The sequence below is a fragment of the Neovison vison genome, chromosome 12, assembly GCF_020171115.1.
Source record: "Neovison vison isolate M4711 chromosome 12, ASM_NN_V1, whole genome shotgun sequence".
Lineage (NCBI taxonomy): Eukaryota > Metazoa > Chordata > Mammalia > Carnivora > Mustelidae > Neogale > Neogale vison.
In genome coordinates this window covers 55,419,160-55,438,715 of record NC_058102.1, presented here as the reverse complement: position 1 = coordinate 55,438,715, position 19,556 = coordinate 55,419,160, and the positions used below count along the sequence as shown (strand labels likewise).

General features: G+C 44.2%; 1 protein-coding gene across 4 annotated transcripts in view; it reads right to left on the bottom strand.

The window, feature by feature from the left end:
• ETV6 (ETS variant transcription factor 6) overlaps positions 1-19,556 on the bottom strand; it is a 236,665-nt gene that overhangs the window by 123,981 nt on the left and 93,128 nt on the right. The gene's annotated exons all lie outside the window — the stretch shown is intronic.

Sequence of the window (19,556 nt, the reverse complement as noted above, 5' to 3'; positions counted from 1 at the left end):
AGTCATAAGATTCCCCAGGGAAGAGGCTCATGAAATTACCAAATTACATAATCGTTCTTCTGAATTCACAAATGTTCTCCTGTGGTTTAAGATAAACGAGTGCTGATTCTCCAAATTAATAACCTTTTGTAACCAATGCTCCAGAAAAAATGAACTCTTCTGCTGGCTGCCCAGCCTCCAGATTTTGGTTGTTACATTCACAGATTAATCTTTAATAGAGATGACTCCTACCTCCTACTTTTGAGGTGTTTGAAAGCCTGCATGCACACGATCACAGCATTATCACGCCTTGGATGGTGACGGGGTTGGCAAACTATACTCTATCCACTGGCTACCATTTTTACTGCCTGTGTGTCATACTCGGGGCTTTCTGTATCAATGGATGACTGACTATCAGAACTGGCGAGAATCAAACAATCTGGAAAATAAGGACTTCCAAGGCAGTGTAAGAGCTGGGTCTGAAGGCCAGGTTGCCTGACCCTAAGTCACACTCTTGCTCCACTGTCCTACAGTTCTCTGCCGTAAAAGCCTGTTGAAAGCTGTATGAGTTGAGCTGGAATTCAAGAGAACAGCGTGCGTACTCTGAAGAGTCTTGATTTACAGAAGAAGTCAAGTGGCTAAATGGGGCATGTCACCAGTTGTGTCAGTGGAAACTTCAGGAACAGAACTCCAACAGGAAGGGGAACATACATCCATATTCCTTGATTTCTTCCTCTCTATTTGCCGTAAGCATCCACTTTCTCATGGGAACCTAGAGCCTGGCGCATAGGGCTGTCCCGGGCACCATGTTGATCTGTTACCATGGATATCCCTCTGGTAACATACAAACCTGCCACCAGTCCAGACACACAAGTATCTCGTTCTGACTCCCAGAAGGATTGCTCTATACCCCCGACTCCCACCAGCTTCAAGTTTGCATCTACTAGGATTTAGCTCTAAAGGGTTTGGAAATTGACTTTTAAATGTCATTAAAAATGTCAATAAATGCTCATTGACAAGGAAGGACGTAAGGGAAGAGGTAGCTGAAGATTTTAAAGCAAGCAAGTTAGCATGTAGCAACTTCTTCCTACGTTTGAGTTATGGACTCAGTTACTATATTATTTGACAAAGGTCAGAAAGTAAAGTGTGGAGGGGGGACACCACTGGAGCTACTATTTAACACTCATTGATCATCTGCAATGCACTGTTTACACAGTAGCCAGCTCATTGCTGTAAGCTGTGAGATGTTAAAGCATTACTTGGTGTTAATCCCTATAAAGCCTGGCTACATTTTCAGACACTGGAGCTCCTATATGTGTCTGGCCAATGGCAGTGCTGCCATAATCAGTCTTTAATGGGAGAGACAAATCGACTTGATATTGGGCATTAGTTAAAGCATGTCAGTGTCACTTTGGGTCTCATGCAAATCCACTGGACCATCCAGGAGATACAACGTAGCCATGACTTATTCCTTATTCATGGAAGTCAAAAAAGCTTTCTTTAGCATCAAAGCTACATTTGTAAGTGAAACCTCTATATCTGTCTAGAAGAAAGTCTATTTTAATTTCCCCTAGATCTTAAGATTGTGACAGGGCAGGTGGAAGGAGGAGGGACTCTGGTTTACCATTAGGTTGATGATGGTTAGGTAGGGCTTTCCCCACTGGGAATTCCCAGAAGTCAGGGGACAAAGGCTGGAACTACCATGTTTATGTTCAGAAGCCTCAGGCTTTGGACTGAGCCAGGATCACACAGAGCCTTAGAGTCCTCCGGTTTCTCATAAGATGGGCAGAGACAACTCCAGCTTCCAAAAAGTACGAGGTGAACAAAGAAGGTGGAGCTTCCTTTCTCTGCATGCCCGGAATCGAAGCTGGGCCACTGCCTCAGTCCCCTGGGGTCTTGATGGTACAGCACATGGGAAGACACAGTCAACCCCCAACATCCAAGGCCTGGGCGTCTGAGGGTTCTCAAGGCTCAGTAGGCTTTGTTCCATTTCCCCACATCGGCTTGCTTACATATAGTCTAAGGAGCAAGGAATATTAAAAAAGAAGATCCAACTCAAAATTACTAATTAGCAATTTCTCTTTTGAAAAATGTGAGTGGAAAGGATATTGAATTTCATCTACCCGTCAGTCACCCTGCTCCCTTTGGCACCTCTTCAGCTCCTACAACTCCTCTGCTAATATGATCTTTCTCCTCACGTACTCCCCCCGCCCCTTACAGTGCAGCCTGACAGCGCCAAGTTAGAGAAATGGTCAGGGACTCGCGGGACTGGGGATGATAAGAGAGCGCAGGCCTGCTCTTCTTCCAACCCTCCTCCCACCTCTCATTTCCAAACAAAATCAATAGTAAGTCAGTCTCTTCCACATCACCCCCTACTTCCTCACCAGAGGAGTGAAGGAGCATGTTAAAGTATAGATTTGGTCATAATGTTTCAATAGTACTTTCTTTTTTTTTTTTTTCCCACACTTTAAGTCTAAATGGGGAATATATTGAATAATAAAGAAAAAGAACGTTTTCAAAAGACCCCCCACTGGCTGCTGGAGGCCAATGAAAAACTGAAATCAGTGATTTCATTTCTCTACAGGAGGGATGACCCCATTTCTCCCCTTACCCTGAGCTCGAAACACCAACACCACCTACGTAGTGTTTTTGCTATATATGCCAAAGAATAACTTAGTACTTTGAATCTTTTATTATTAAGTGCTATCAAAATCCCGTTTTCCCCCTCAGATTTCCTTTTGGGTATCACCTGTCTTTTAAATATAAGTGAACTTTAAAAATATTTTGGCTTTTATTGAAAAATAACTTTCAAAATCTATATTCCTGGGGCACCTGGGTGGCTCAGTTGGTTGAGTGTCTGACTCTTGGTTTTGGCTCAGGTCTTCATCTTGTGGCTGTTGGTATCAAGCCCTGTGACAGGCTCCATGCTCAGTGGGAGTCTGCATGAATATTTTCTCCCTCATCCCTTTCCCCACTGGTGTGCTCTCTCTCTAATAAATAAATAGATCTCTTTCCAAAAAAATCTATATTCTTTAGGGAAGAAAAATGAGATTAACAATGGGAACGAGGAGGAGAAATTCTGGAGCTATTTATATTTACCAGAGTAAGTGACAAATTAGAAAACTTTGGACTAAAACAAGAAGACACATACTATAAGCTTACTTGTACAGAGGAAAGTTAATAAAATCAAACAGAAATCAAGAAAAAAACACCATATCTTCTGTGGAGATTTAAAACATATTCTTACAAATTTCTGAGATATTTATCTCTTGTGATTATTATTCCACTAGACACAGGAGTCTCAAGAAACACGAGTTTTGTTGAATGATTATCCAAGTTTCTGCTTTCTAAGATTGAGTCCTTGTATTGCCAGCACTGAGGACAGTCTTCAATCGATGCTTGTTGAGTAGAACAAGATTTGAATTGACTTCAGAACAACCCCCGGCAGCCACACACAATATTTCCAAGGAATTTCACAAGGAAAAGAATGCAACCTGGCACCAGTTATTTTCCTTAGCTATCTGAAAAGTGACCAGCATGGTCATTCCTGTCCTAACTGATAAGGTGTGGTCAGAGCTGGCCAATGAGGTCCCAGGCCAACTTGGCCCTTGGATGAACCAGAATGGGCTCTCTTCCAGAGATGAAGGGCACAGTCATGTTTGCTCAGTTTATTGCCCACGTATATTATTGTCCACAGGGTTTTCCATGAATACAAGAACCTGCCATTGCAGGACTACAAGGTCAGTGCTGTTTCTTTTTTGGGGCCTGGGTCAGGTTGGACTTTGCTTCTAAGCACTGAGGTCAACTTAAAATGGTTGACAACACAGCTAGGCTGCCAAGACGGGAGGACAGGTTCTGGAGCAGATCAACTTGGGTTCAAATTCTGGCTTAACCACCAACCAGTTCTGTGGTCTTGAGCAAATTACTTTAACATTTCAAAGCCCCAGTTTCTGTATCTGTAAAGTGAAGATAGTATCACCTACCTCTCAGACTCGTTGGGAAAATAAAGTTAATGAGACAATTTATGAGAACACTAGTAACCCACGGCACACACCCAATAAATAACAGCTGTTTACACAATGCTTGTCCTGTCACCATTTTGCAACTGTGATTTTATACACATTATCGAATTTTTCTAATACCTCCATTTTCTCAAATCAAAATGCTGAGAAAACATGCTTCAAGGCAAAGTCACTAAGAGTCCTTCCCTCATACCAATGGAAACTGGAAAAAGAATAAGTCTTTTTTTTTTTTAAAGATTTTATTTATTTATTTGACAGAGAGAAATCACAAGTAGACGGAGAGGCAGGCAGAGAGAGAGAGAGGGAAGCAGGCTCCCCGCAGAGCAGAGAGCCCGATGCGGGACTCGATCCCAGGACCCCGAGATCACGACCCGAGCCAAAGGCAGCGGCTCAACCCACTGAGCCACCCAGGCGCCCCGAAGAATAAGTCTTTAAATTACAGACCAGCACATACTAAAACCTGACCGGTGACCAGCCAACATTGCAGCCTCTCTCCTAGAAGCTTTTTGGACAAGCATACCCACGATGGGAATGGCTTCAAGGAACAACCATTTGGAAACCTGCTGAGCACCCCCTGGAGCAGCTGAGAGAAGGTAAATCAAAATCCTGAGACAAGTTCTCCTGAGGAAACCGCCATATTCAACCCAGGATCCTAGTTATTTTTAAGTCAGCATTCACTCTGCTACACCCAAAACCAAACTGTTGCAGCAGACATACTGTGTACTCATTTTTTTCCTGTTTTTATCAGGTATGCTAATAAAAAATACCTAGATTTTTGATGCAAGTTTCTTCACCAGTCAGGCTGTTAATACAGTGACATGTCCTTCCTTGCTCTTTAGAATAAATCCTATACACAACCGCCAGGGGCCAGGACCGCTTAAAATTGCTTCTACAATGTCAGAATTGGACACAACTTATTAAAGTCATAGAGTCCAATTTCCCCCAATTTTACAAATAAGAAACTGAGGCTCATCATGTTTAAATGGTTCCCTCCAAGCCACAGAGCTACTGAGTGACAGCAGGACTGAACCCTAGCCTCCTGGCCCCAAGTTCAAGATTCTTTCTGTGGCCAAAAACTTCATCCTTTGGATATCTCTCCCCATAGAGTCCAAGCATGTGTACTCACAGAAAATCTGTAATAAATACTTGCCAAATTGACTGACAAAGTCTCCAATTTTGCTCTTTCAACCTAAATATTTTATTTCAATCCCCAAAGATCTCAATCATGCCTAAATAAGGAGTGCCATTTGGCAAAGCCTTTGGAGGAGTTTACAGAGTGTTTTTGAAATTATAATATAATTTCCTCACAAAGGTATGTAAAGGGTTTTGCTGTACCCATTTCAGAGATAAGGAAACTGAGGCCAGAAGTTAAGTGACTTGTCCAAGGGCACACTGCTCATCGTCTACTGCTAGAGCTGGCACTTGAACTCGGACATCTGGTTCTAAAACTGTGCCATTTCCCTTCCTTAGGCTAAGACTAGTTAATTCTGATCCACAAATGATACAGCCATCATTGTTTCTCCTAGTCTGTTCCACTGAAAAAAGAAAGTTACTTCACAAGGCATCTTCATGTCAGTGTAAAAGATGCAGGCTGACTGAACCACAGAAGACGATGCGTTCAGGTATAAGGACATCCTCTGCGTCAGTGCGGACCTCCATTTCCTCCCACAAAGCAAAGACTTCAGACCCAGCTCCCCAGACCAGAACAGCACTTGCATGTACCACGTACAAGATTTGAAAGGCCAGCCCAAGGAAATGCCTGCATTTTTTTTTTTTTTTTTTTTTACCCCATTGCTAAAGACATCTTCAATCACTGTTTGTGTTGGTGGGGGAAAGAAAGAGGTCATTTCTGTGAGTCTAGCAGCATGGGGCTGTGACATAACCTGTAAGGCCTCCATGTAGGTCAGGGATGGGCGAAGCCACAAAGCAAGGCAGCAAGACATGTTCCAAACCTCCTTGCCGGCTGCTCCCGGGAGCGGTTAAAGATAGAGATGGTGGCAGCTAATGGCGGGGGTGGGAGGAAGGGAGAGGAAGAAGGCTGTGAAGGAAGGTGCGGGGGGACGGATATAATCCAGCATACAGAAACCTGTCAGGATGGGATTTATTTTTGTTCTGTGAGGGAGTATAATAGGGCTTTGCCTGTACTCTCACTAGCTGTTTTGAAGTGAACCCGGCTGGTATGTCTTTAATTTGTCATTTCATTATGAAACTGTTTCCCTTCCAAGAAGCCTTCAAGTCAGGAAGCTCTGTCTGCCCACACAGGAAATTCCTTTGCTTCAACTTCCCCAAAAAGGAAATTTCCCTCAGAAGTGAGCCCAGCATATGCCTTTGAGCAGAGCTGTTTCAAGAAACTTTGGCAGCCGAGTCCTGAAAACACCCCTGGCTTTCTGCTGCTGCAGGGATGTCGGGATAAACAGTTCGGCTCTCACCCCGGGGGGTGGGGACCCCACTGAAACTGGCCCTGGCCCACCCCTTCCTCCCTCTTCTTCATTCTCCCGTGCCCTCTGGCCCCCCATCCTGTGTAACAGTGAGACGCTCTAACTCTCCAAGAGAGCTTCAGTGCCTTCTCTTCACTGAGAAATGGGCCGATCTGTAGACCACTCCCCACCCCGACCAAGCACACATAAACACGCTCACAAACAGGCCCCCACAGGCATCCACGGGTGCTGCAACACAAAAGCACCTCTCTCTCTCTCTCTCTTTTTTTTTTTCTTCAGTTAAAATGTTCTTAGTTTTAACAGATTTGGAAAATCGGGACAACTTGGTTTGTGTGCAGGGGTGGGGCGATATCGGAGCAAGGGATTCCGGTCTCACTCTAAACATTTTATTTTTATGTTTCCCACATCTTCCCAGTTTTTTCATAAATCGCATTTGCTATCATGAACACTTACACAAGGAGGGCCCCCTGAACTGCATTTCCATAGCCGTACTTACTAAATGAAGGCACAGCTTATTTTCCCTTGTGGGCCTACTATGTGCTAGGTACTGCTCTAGGTGCCTGGGAGAAAACAGTATACAAAATGGGCAAAAATCCCTGTCTTCCAGGGTTTAAATAGTTAAAAAAAAAAAAAAATCAGATCTGGCCTTTGAGATGAAGCAGTATTATCATGGCATAATTTACTACCTTTGCCTGAAATCAGAATAATGATTCTCTCACACCAAAACAGGAGGTTTACAACCTGGAGCAAACTGGAGCAAAACACTTACTCTTGTTTTCTCATGGTCCCACACACTGACTTGAGACCTGTCACCGAAAAGACTGCAGTATTTCAAAGGAAGAGGGTGCAAGAAAATAAAAGAGTCTCTTAGAGCTTCTAAAGCACGTATGTTACCCAATTCTCTTTTATCAAGGGTGGTAGATTTTTTTTTTTCTGCCCAAACTTCCCCCAGTGAGTATTTTAAGGAAAACACGGACGGGAAAAATATCTCAAACCACAGCCTTGTAAAACTAATCTCTCAGACATATTGTGAATGACTAAGTGGGTGAGTGCCCGGAGCAGCTGTGAAGTGAATAATAATATATAGTATTTTCTGAAGCTTCTTAGCAGAAAGGCATATTAGCAGGAAACTGCCAGACGCTTAGTTAAGTTTTTAATTTTCCATTTCAAATCACTTGATTAAAAGAAAAAAAAAAAAAACTGTGTGTGTGTGTGTAAAGGAAACAACACAGAGACCTAAAGGACAAAAAGAGGGAGTGGCATTGAACTTTGAACCCGAAGAGCAGGGACAAAGAGAGACACAGACAGATGAGGGACTGAGACAGCCCCGGGTCCTGCGGATTCGACTGCACTAGAATGGCAGAGAGACAGAATCTGATCTTATTACGCTATTCCTGTGCCAGGACTCTGTAAGAGATATTGTTTACCAGGAAATAGAGCGATATTTAAGGGACTAGTGAGAATCATATAGTTCACTGAAATCTGAATATACTAACTCTGAGGTACTGGGGTTGTGGTAGATATTTTCCGTGGAGTGGATTTTTAATTTTATGTTAGTGAGTTATTCTATTTTTCTAAAATTCATGAGGTTTTAACCACAGTTGAATCTCATAGGGGGACCCAATGTTATTTTTCATGTTCTTAAAGAGAATGATCTAGGGAATAGGCCTATATTTGGGAGGGAGAGTGTGGAGCAGAGTCTGAGGAACCTGCTCTGCCAACTACCAGCTCTGTGACTCAGGCCAAGTTCCTTAACCTCCTTCAACCTGACTTTTCATCAGTGAAGTGGGGATAACAAAACTCACCTCTGGGGCTGTCGTGAGGATTAAATGATAAAATACATGTGAGAAGTGCCATCCATAAGCACTCAATAAATGGCAGTTATCACTCCATACACAGAGCTATAAAGGATCTTCCTCCCAAATTCCACACGCCCAGTCCTTAAACAAGCCACGCACCTCTGGCTAGCTCCTTTAAACTCTCGGCAAGTCAAGATTTTCCTAACCAATTCAACTTGAGACTTGGATTAACAGGCCCTTTATAATAGGAGCATGGTGTTGGTGTTACAATCAAACACTCAGTCACTTCAGAGGCAAAGACATTTTGGTTAAGAATGGCTGAAAGTCTTCAGGATTCAGATTAGAAATTCTCTCATCCTCTCAAGGCAATGAAGACAACTTGCATGTTCTCAAGGTGACCATGTGCCAAAGGAGGTCCAACTTGGTTCGGTCAATACTGACACCGGCAATGTCTTGAGACCAACAGCCAGACATGGTAAATATCAGATTACTCATCTTGGTCTCAGAAATCCAGGTTCACTATGTTTTGTCTAAATCCAGGGGCCTGGATTTTCCACCCAATTTTACATCAGTCTTCTCCATGGAGAAGGCCAGCCCCAAGCAAAATTATGGAGTTTTTCCTAACTCTATACCCTCCCTTGACCTCCATGCCGGCTGTGGTTCTTCTATTTCAAAAGACTCAAGAGACCTGATAAACTAATTTTCGTTAAGATATCAGGGACTTAAGGAGTTAATTATCACTCTCCAAGGTACTAACTGTTCTCCTACCAACTTAAACAAAAAAGTAGAGCTTGGTGGAAATAATGCCTAATCCAAAAGGAATGTATCTTAACAGTGGAACTTCAGACATCATGGTAGCTCATTGCCCTCTTAAATCACTGTGCCTGGGTGACCCCATATCCTCTGTCAAAGCATAACACTGGCCCAGTTCACAACTATAAACCCTCTGTCTTAGAGCCACAGTAACATCATTGGGACCATTAAGAGTTTAGAAGGCCAGCCACTGTCTGACTCACAATACTCCTTTAGCAAGCGAAAAAGTAGGAGACAGGAGGAGACTGCTACACAGCTAGATATACAACGTCAGTGCTATGAAACCCAGTCATATTTCTTCACGTTCTTTTCCTGGATTATTTTGAGTAATAGGAATCACCCCAGAAGCTCTGTGAGGCAGATCTCTGGAATAATAGTTACGAAACAATATGAACCAAATATACATATACATACATGCTCACTTGAATTCCTCTGAAGTAAAATTTCTCTTTGCCTAAGAATCGAAAGAAAAAAATTTTCCCTTTTACAAGGTCCAAACAAATTTTACATCTGTTTAGATTTCTGTGGGCCTCTGAAGTTCCTCTCAGCATGATCAGAGAACTAAAGTGTAGTTTAAAAGGACATTTATAACCCATGGCTCTTGAGTGAGGAATCTCTCTTAGGGAATTTCTGCTTTTGTGTTTCTAAAAGACCTTTAAATAAAATCCCAAATATCTGGGTGAATATTTGATTCATGGCCAAATTTCAAAGGCAGCCAGAGTGCCGCGCAAAACGCCTGACACAGAGCTGTAAATAGAGGAACGAGAACTATCGTTCTAGGGTGGGGATTTCGTGAGAGGGCTTCACCACCAGCTCGCACAAGAAGTGAAAAGGGTAAGTGTGGGAGTCAGAAATATGAGAACGCTGGTGTGGAAGAAATCAGAATGAGAAAGAAAAGAAACCTTTTTTTTCTTCTCCCCCACTTTGTTCACTTGTAGTAGGAAAATCTGCCCAAGACAGAGGAACCTTCCGCCCCATCAGAAAAACAGGTCTGTGAACTCGCACCGCCTTTGGGCGACTTCCTCAACTAAGGCATAGGAGGAGGAAGAAGAAAGAGTCATTTTATTTCCTCAAGAGGGCTGGCACCACGTCATCTGCTCGTATTTATTTCTTGACAATGAGTTCCTAATGTTGGTGACCTGAGAGCTCCTTAAGGAGGCAAAATAAAACCACTCATCAGCTTTGCTCAGGAATTACTGATGCCTTGGGCAATTCTTTTCTCCTAGATCCTATACCCCTTCTTCAGAGCCTGGGGCAGTTAAGTAGATGCTCTGAGTAAGGAGTTCAGGGCCCCTATTTAGAAACAGTTTCTTGGGTGTGAGTCTTCATGCCCATGGGATGGTGTAAGTGTCACTGATTCTCTTTGCTGGCTGGGGCGGTTGGAAATGTACTTTAAAGCTCAGCATCAAAGCCTTCACTTTAGAAGCTGAAAGCCTTCATTCCCTGGCCAACTGTGCTTTTTTCCCCCCATAATTAATTAATGCAGTATTAATTGTGCATGTGCTAGGAGGCTGGCTGAAGGAGGACAGCGTGGCCCTATCCATGCAGATCAGCCGGCTTTGTCAAGCCGAAACCCAGTGGGCATCTACAGAGGGCGCAAAATGCAGATTGCCATTTTTACAGGTTACAGGAAAGGCAAACGTGCCTCAAGTTGCAGAGGGGATTCCCACAAACTGTGCAGTTGGGGTCAAGTAAGTAGTTACCAGAAGCCACACCTGTGCATAATACACTGGGCAAAGAGCCAGCTCACAGTTCTCAGGGCTATGAGAAATAGGGAGCAGGCCTGAGATCAGAGAGAAGGTTCCTGGGACCCCCATGTAAGGGGCGAGTGGCCACAACAGCCTTCAGAAAATCTGCTGGGGAATTGCCTCCATACCTGATCTCGACCATGGGCAATGGGGGGTAAGTGTCCCATAGTACCAGGTGTTGAGAATTTCCTTATTTCCTTGCAAGAGGGCATCTTCACAAGGCAATCACAGCTAAAGCAGGGAACAGTTTCCTGTGTCACTGAAATATCACCATTGAACTAAAATTTGATGATGAGTTCTCAAAGTCAAGTGAATGATCACGATACTTAGCGTCTATAAATAATGCTCCACTGCTAATCTCCCTTGTATTTCTCTTCTGTAATCAGAGAACAAATAAAATGTTTGAGCTGTGAAGGACCAGGGGAATCATATACTCAGGCTACTCTGCTTTATGTACAAAGAAACTACAATCCTGGGAGAAAGAACAGATTGTTTGGGATGACCCCTGCCCCCTGCAGGGAGCACGGTGGGCCAATGCTCAGAGGACCAACCCCGGACAAGTGCACTCCCTACTCTAGTACCCTGTGGTAGACTTTCCTGGAACATACGCCATGTTGGTAAACTGAGGCACTGAGATATAATACAATTTTTCTGAAGCATGTCAGACTAACAGAAAGTATTAGGAAGTGAAAAACTTTATTTCATGAACTCATTATTATAATCTCTGAGCACATCACCTTTCCTGCTGTTTTAATCATCTGGGAGGTAGATCATCTCTTTTTCACTTAGTTTTTTGTCTAACATTCCAGAACTTATAGGGGTACCTGAAAATAGATTACAAATAACCGTCTGCATAGAGGATTGAATCTGAAAATTTTTCTTCCACTACTTCACAACATAATTTAGTTTATGTCCCTTATTCTATCCCTTTGGCCCTCCTTGTCTGTAATTTATAAAAATTTCCTTTGAATTAAAAAAAAAAAAAAACAAGCTGTTAGCTTGGATTTTCTCCTAACCAACAGCTTTTTTAAAATATTTTATTTATTCATTTAAAGGTTTTATTTAAAGATTTTTAAAAGATTTATCTAAAGATTTATTTATTTTTAAAAAGATTTATTTAAAGATTTTATTTATTTATTTGAGAGAGAGACAGTGAGAGAGAGCTTGAGAGAGGAGAAGGTCAGAGGGAGAAGCAGACTCCCCATGGAGCTGGGAGTCCAATGTGGGACTTGATCCAGTGACTCTGAGATCATGACCTGAGTGAGCCAAAGGTAGTTGCTTAACCAACTGAGCCACCCAGGTGCCCTAACCAACAGGTTCTAACCATAACTTCTATCAGCTCCTAATGAAGAAGCAACCAAGTGAAGTGACCAAAAGCCTAAGCTTTGGGCTTCGATCTGGATTTAAGTCATGGCCCCTTCACCTTCTCTCTGTGTGACCTTCAGCAAGTGATTTACCACCCTGAGCCTCAGCTACAGATACAGACATAATCTACCTTGCACCATTAGAGATCATTCAGAGTAACATACGGAATGGTCCTGGCGCCTAGAAAGTGCTCACTGAACAGCAGTGACAGTGATTCCTTTTCCCATACATTACTGCCCCAGAAATTCTTTTAGAGTGGCATCTTATCCACAGTTGGCCTCAGAACGGCTCCTAAGGAGAAGCAAACTGGCAAATGGGGTATGACCACAAAAAGAGAAACTCACTGGCAAAGATAAGCCTGGAAAACAAATGGGTGATTAAATCTTAATATTGTGACTTCTAAGGGGGAGCTACTACATAGATTGCCTGCTACTCCTGTAATTTTTCTTAAGATATTACTATCCCACGACCTTCAAGACTCACCTGGGTGCCTTTTTTTTTTTTTTTTCCTTACTGATTGTTAGAAACCTTCACCCTTCTCAGTGAACCACGTCAGCTCATGCTCCTACCCCAGAGCAGAGAATCCAGCCCCATCGAATTGCTGAAATCAAGCATATCCTGCATAGCCCCACCTGGGTTAGTCTTTTGCTTCTAGGCATCTCATCTGCAGCCACCACACATCTCCAGCTCTTTATCTAGGACCTAGGTCTGCAATCTGCATTTCTATTACTGAAATCCTGGAGCTCCATTTGAGGCTATTTCTATCCATGATCTAGAGGAAACAGAAATAGAGTCTAATTTCAAAGTAATGGAGTTTAATCCACCTACCCGAGATGGAAGCAGGAACTATCAGGGCAGGGTAACTAATTATTCTTGGGAATTTACAGACAGCACGTGGCCAGAGCCAGGGACAGTTTCCATCTCTCAAACACTGCTCTACCTTGCTTCAGAAGGGATCAGAAGGCAGAAGCCCCAGAACACATGTGGACGGTTCAGGCAACTGACACAGGATCCCCGTATGGCAACAGTGAACTCAGTAACACCCACATGTCTGTGGCAACTTTCGCCTCCAGAAAAACATGAAGATGAGGTGGTCAAAGTCAATCCTGTCAGAAATTCCAAGAGCCTGGGCTGCAGATAAGATTTAACTTGGGCATGAAGCAAAATGGGAGAAAATACCTGTTACCTGAGAATGGAAATTTTATCCTATTTGTATAGACTCAGCCCAAAAAACGTTTTGTGATAATGAAGAGGACAAGAGTAGTAACCTAGGAAAGCCATTTCAAGCCAACATCACAATGAATCTTCCTCATGTCTGTCTGTAAGGATTGTGTAGCCATATATCAAGTTGGCCATGGAACTTATGGACAGGGGCCCTAAACATGCCAAGAGAAAGACCACGGAGCTCCTAATGGTTGGGAAGTCTGAGGGGAGACAGTTGAGAGGAGACAGAAGAAATGGGAGTATCATTTATTTCCTGTTGTTCAAGTGTCCACTCAGAGGGCTGACTGGTTCTCATGGGCTCTTACTTCTAGATGGCTGACTGTCTTAGTCCGTCATCATCTCTCCATATTGGTCTAGAATAGCGTGGGATGTCTCTGGGGTCACCTCAATAACCCACGGCACCAGGGAGGGACACCAACTGCCAAAAGCTTCCCAACATCAACTTCCGAATTCCAAGGACATGGAGAGCCCTCCCTTCCCCACCCCCCCAGGATCAAGGCGCTTTGTCAGAGCTTCTGCCGGAGGAACTGCCTTAAATGTACACAGAGCGCACGGCATGAAATGCAAAGTGAAAGAAAAGGTCAATAGACCTCTGGTTATATATTTAAAAAAGGGGGGGCCTCTATAAATAGCTGCATTTATTGAAGCTGCTTCCTTATCAGGAAGCATGGAGCTAGGAATTAACGTCTGCCTGCATCGGAAATTCTTTCAGACTGCAAGCCCAAAAAGGAAATTTCCCTTCCAAAGCATCCTGGCTGTTCTCTGGCGGGCTGTTTTTTCTCCTCAAGCTGTTTGAAGCAGCTAAGCAGGGCTCTGTGCTGCTGGAAAAGTAGAAAGCCTTCAGGCATTTGAGTGTGGAAAAGTGGAGGCACCCAAAGGAAGGCTTAAGGGAAACAAGATCTAAAACACGCGTGGCTGGCCATCTTTGTTAGAAGTCCTTACCACTCTGTCAGATGCTGACTGAGAATTAAATCTTCCCCATGTCCTTGCCTCAACTCTGCTGGTGACGTCATGACACGTCACAGGCAGCTGTGCAAGGGGAGGCCATTTTTGGAATACTGATAACAACAGAGGACAGGGGAGGACTTGCTAGGTTTGAAAAGAGTAGGGAAGGCTCAGGAAGGAGACTTACAGACTCCGGCCAGACCAATGAAGAAAACCATGCCAGAGAGAGGTACAAAGAGCAGCGGGTAGGAAAGTGCCTGAGAGAAGAACCGAGCTCCCAGAAATCATGGTGTTGTTAGAGGATATACCTAACAACTCATTTCCAGGGTGACTTAGGGAAATCAGTTCAATGCCATGTAGACAAAAGTCTAGCCCTTTCTTTAGTGAAACAAACAAGGACATACATGCTTCTCTTGGCCCTTGAAAATGAGGAAGCCACCCCCTACCCAGGCTATTTATCAGCTTGGGAAACTGAAAGAGCTCTAGTGAGTTGCTGGCCACTGTTTGCTAGGCACTGTGTCAGGTGCTACCCTGATCCTTATTGCAAACCCTTACAAGTAAGTGTATTAGACCATGAGAGTTTTAGAGAAGTTAAATCATCTTTGTAAATGAAAGAGGAAGCCCTGGAATGCAAACCCACTCAGGTAGGTCTGTATGAACCCCAGTCCTTCCTACTACAAGGCCTTTTCATTTGGAAAGGCAAAAAAAAAAAGCAGGAGGACCTGTTCCCAGGTCATTTCTGGTGAAATGCCAGGGGATGTGGGGACATGGCTGAGCCCCACTCCTGGAGCTGGTCCTCTGAGGCTTTCATGGCCGGCTCTATCCCTCTGGTTGCAGACAGAAACTAAACATCAACCTGAGCTCATGAGAGCGAAGAGAGAGGAAGAGTAGAGGCGCGTGGGCAAGACCAGAATGACTTATTCATAGTGACCACCTCTGGTTCCTTGTGGAACCTGACCTATTGAGGTTCGGCTCAAATGAATGGCCAGGTGCACGACCAGAGCCAAAGCACTCCCAGTCTCTGCACCCATGGCTGGGCCAACTCCAAAGTCAGGGCGGCTGCTACTTCCAAGGCCACAAGACTCTGTCATTATGTGTTCTCCCAAGAAGTGTCAGTGGTGACTTCCAAAGTAGATACCGCATTTGGCTCTGCACAGGCTTGGGTCAACCTGGACAATTCGGGGGGCCTATCGGAACCATAGTCAACTCATCAATAAAACAGACTTCGTAACACCAGCTTCAAGGACTGTTGCATGACTAAATGAGATATATAGGAGCACATGCTGAAGCTTGTTAACAATATAAAATACGAAATACGATTATGTTTAACTCCCATTTTTGCCTCTTCTTAGGGAACAAAATTAACTTGCAAGTATATAAAATGGTGGGTTGCTCTAGCTAATTAGGAGGGTGAGGCACTGCATCTCTTTTCACTACCCTAGTTCTAATATAGCCTGGCTTGCCACGTGACTGTCTTCAACTCAGTTACTCTGCTGAGAAGGCAAAATCACCAAGTGGGTGAGCCGCGAGGTAACGTTTCCAAAGGAAGGCATTAAATTAAGTTATTAAACACACACAAGTAGGAGTAGTAATGTAAGAATTTTGAAGGATTCACAAGGAAAGGAAGTAGAGCCAAGGGACTATTTCTGGTGTTCTGATTCTAGAAAACTGAGCGGCTATTATGGCTATTTATTAACCTGCAACATCATAAACTGTAACCCTATTAAATATGAAGAATGAGTCCTAGGATATGATTTTTAAATATCAATTCACGGGCAGTTATAAGGCCAAACCGGCACCGCAGAATGCCGAGTCTCTGGGCAAAGCGACACCATCAACCTGTGATTAGAGGTGACTCTATCGGCTGCATCCGAAGTGATTATGTGAGAAGGAATTTAAAATAAAGAAAAGACACTTAGTGATTTAAATTCTGCGTAAATAAGTCTGAAGCACACTTTCTATGATCAGATGGGCAGCCCTGAGCATCGCTGTCAGAGGCTGAGTGTTTCACAGGGTTGATACCACCTCGTGAGGCACCCACAGCGGCCCTCTCACCACATACACCTCCCCCAGGAATTTACGAGAAGGTGGTCTTTGGGCAGACAAATTAGGAAAGTCTCCTGGCCAGGGGCACCCAGGTGGCTCCGTCGGTTAAGCGACCGCCTTCAGCTCAGATCAGGATCTCAGGGTCCTAGGATTGAGTCCTGTGTCAGGCTCCCTGCTCAGCTAGGAGTCTGCTTCTCCCTCTGCCTCTCTCTCTGCTCATGCTCTTCTCTCTCTTGAATAAATAAATGAAAAATCTTTAAAAAGGAAGGATGGAAGGAAGGAAGTAGGATGGATGGATCTCCCCGTCACATCATGAGGACCCTCGTGAGAATGAGGCAAAAGCCTTCACTGGCTGGAGAATCAAGAGGGAGCTCCTCTTGGCACGATCAGGGGTCTTTAGTCCTTTAAGTGTTTTCAAAGTACAGTGAGAGGCTTTGTTCCCATTAAGGACTAGAACTTTGTGTCTCCCACCTACCTGCTGTAATTGTTATACTTTAGTTCTTCTACCCTCAAGCTTAAAAAGAAGTCAGTACCCTTTGCAGAAGGAGAAAAGGATATAAAGAAGAAGCCCTTTCTATCTTCTCCATAAGCATATGGTGTCTGCTCTCCTAGTGAAACAGGCAGGTTCCAGAAACCCGCTGCAGGACCACTGACGGGGCCCAGCTTGTACGTGTGGGCAGCGAGGAGGCCAGGCCAGAATGGCGTGGGGCTGGCCCTTCTCCCCTTGGCTCTCCTCCTTTCCCAGGCCTAGACTACCCCACCCGGTCCTAGTAAGTCCTCTGTAATCACCACTTAACACTTTGCTCCATTTACCACTTTGTTTTTATCACAGGCACAGAGAAGGAGAGGCATTAGTTTCTACTTCTTGATAGCTTGCTAATTTGTCACACTCTGTCTTCAGAATAAAAAGGTGAGAAACCCTCAGTATGAGAATCTTCACTATTACAGGCCCTGCCTTCCCTCCAACCAGGAAAGGATTATATTTTGACTTAAGAACAAAAAGAGAAAAAGAGTTAAGGGAGAAGGTTTATCTGGAGATCAAGAAGGACAAATGGTTTGGAAAGAAGCGACTTTGAGGCACACCAGTCTGGAGAGTATCTCTTTAAAACAAGCAGCTAAAAATGCTTTCGACCTAGCAATACCATAAATGTCCTGCTGCTGTCTTGGCTTTCAGATTCTTCCCCGTACTTTCCATGAGCATTCCATTGGGAATTGTCTGGAATCCCAGATTAAAACAGCAATAACCCAATTCCCTTGTTAGAATATTTATTTTCTTTTTGGTTTGGAAACCCAGCTGGGACGCATCTTCCAAGTATATGGTGCAGCCTCAACCATCCTGGGGGGCTGCGTGAGACGTTTCTCAAACAGCTCGATGGGCAGCTGAATCCTGGAATCTGAGGAGGAGGAGGGCAGCTTGGCCGCATGTGGAAAGCCCCAGCTGAGGACAGACAGCAAGAGCCTGGGAGCCTCCATTTTCAGAGGATTCAGTCCAGATGTCGGGACCAATGGGGCTCAGAGTCAGGCTGCCAGAGAGAGAAGGCATCACCCTGACCTGAATCCATACTCTAACACCTGATTATATTCTAAGGGCGGCAGGGATTTGCTGCAGTCCTGTATTTGATCATTATATATGTGGGAACCCATCTATCCATCCATCCATCCATCCAACCATCTGAGGGACATAAGCAAACTATTCCACAACCCACTGACCAGTTAGAAGATTCCAGCCATAAACCATTTCCGCCACTACAGCCACATCAGTGAATACCAGCAAAGTGTCAACTCTGAATTCATCCATCTATCCAAAAAGTATTTATAAAACACACTTACAGAGTGGCATAATAGACAAGAGTGTAGGCTCTGGAGTCAGAATGGAGTTTGAATCCCAACTGTACCCTTTATTAACTATGTGACCCTGGTAGGTTCCTTAAATTCTCAAAGCCCTAAATTCCTTATATGTGGCCCAAATATTAAAAGAATATCTACCTTACACGTATTGCTGGGAGAATGAAGAAAAATAATTTACATAAAGGACTCCACACAGTGCCTGGACCAAGGCCTGCAAAGCAGGGGTAGGCAGCCCAGCTGAGGCCCGAGAGGAAACCGTCTACTTCAGAAACAGTGCTGGCATGGGAGACAGTTACAAGTACGGAGAAGGACTCCCTAAGTGAGCTCATGACAGTTCAAGGTGAAGAGGGCCGTTAAATGTTCTCTTGTAGCAGCACAACACTGTAGGGTAGGGAAACTGGGTAGTACGACGACTGACTCACGGTCAGCCAGCTAGTTTAAGAGTAGAACTAACGAGGAGTGAAGATCTTCAGACTAGTTAGTCTGGTGTGTTTCTCCGTTTCTTCTGCCACAGTGACTACCTATGGGGAGGCAGTCCTGTGGTAAAAGGGCTTCCAAAAATAAAGGCATCCAGAGGCAAATCAAGAGTCAGGGCCTCCTTGGGGGTGGGGGGCTGTCTCAAAACAAAGGGATTAAAAAGCTATGAGAGAAATCTCTGCTTAGAACAAGTGTTCACACATTTTTTTCCCCTTTACTTGACTTTAAACTCTGTAAGGACAAGGAGTTTGGTCTGCTTTGTTCGCTTCGGTATTCCCAGCACCCACAAGAGTGTCCAATGCAGCACAGACGATCAATAACTATTCGTGGAGTAAATAAATGAAGGAGACTAGATGGCAGGGGTGTTCTGCCTGCACGGCATGAGCGTGTTCGATTTGGAAGAGATTATTCCTAGAGTGAATGTACTGGTCAGGTTTCTTTTCCAGTCCCGTCTACTCCTCTGGCTCCCCAATGCTCCCATTTACCAAGGACAAAAGTGCCCGCCATCATGATCCTGGCACGGCACGGCTATAGTCCCAATCTCACCTTCAAAAGTTCATTGTGGAGAAGGTGGGAGAGTGGTGCTCTGCCCTTTACCTCCTTGCACAAGTGAGTGTGCCCTTTACCTCCTTGCCCAAGGTGGAATGTGTGGACTGTCATTTGTAGTAGCTTTGTAAATACTGACTGAAGCTGAAGCTGAAGCTGAAGGAAGGGTTCTCGTCGCACTCAGCTCCTCTGGGTAAGTCCAGCTACCCTCCTCACTGGAGGAGAAGGGATAAGCCAGCAATATTCCCCTAGGACTTCCCAGCAACTCAGTCACCTGATTCCCTGAATTCTCACACGGCGAACGAA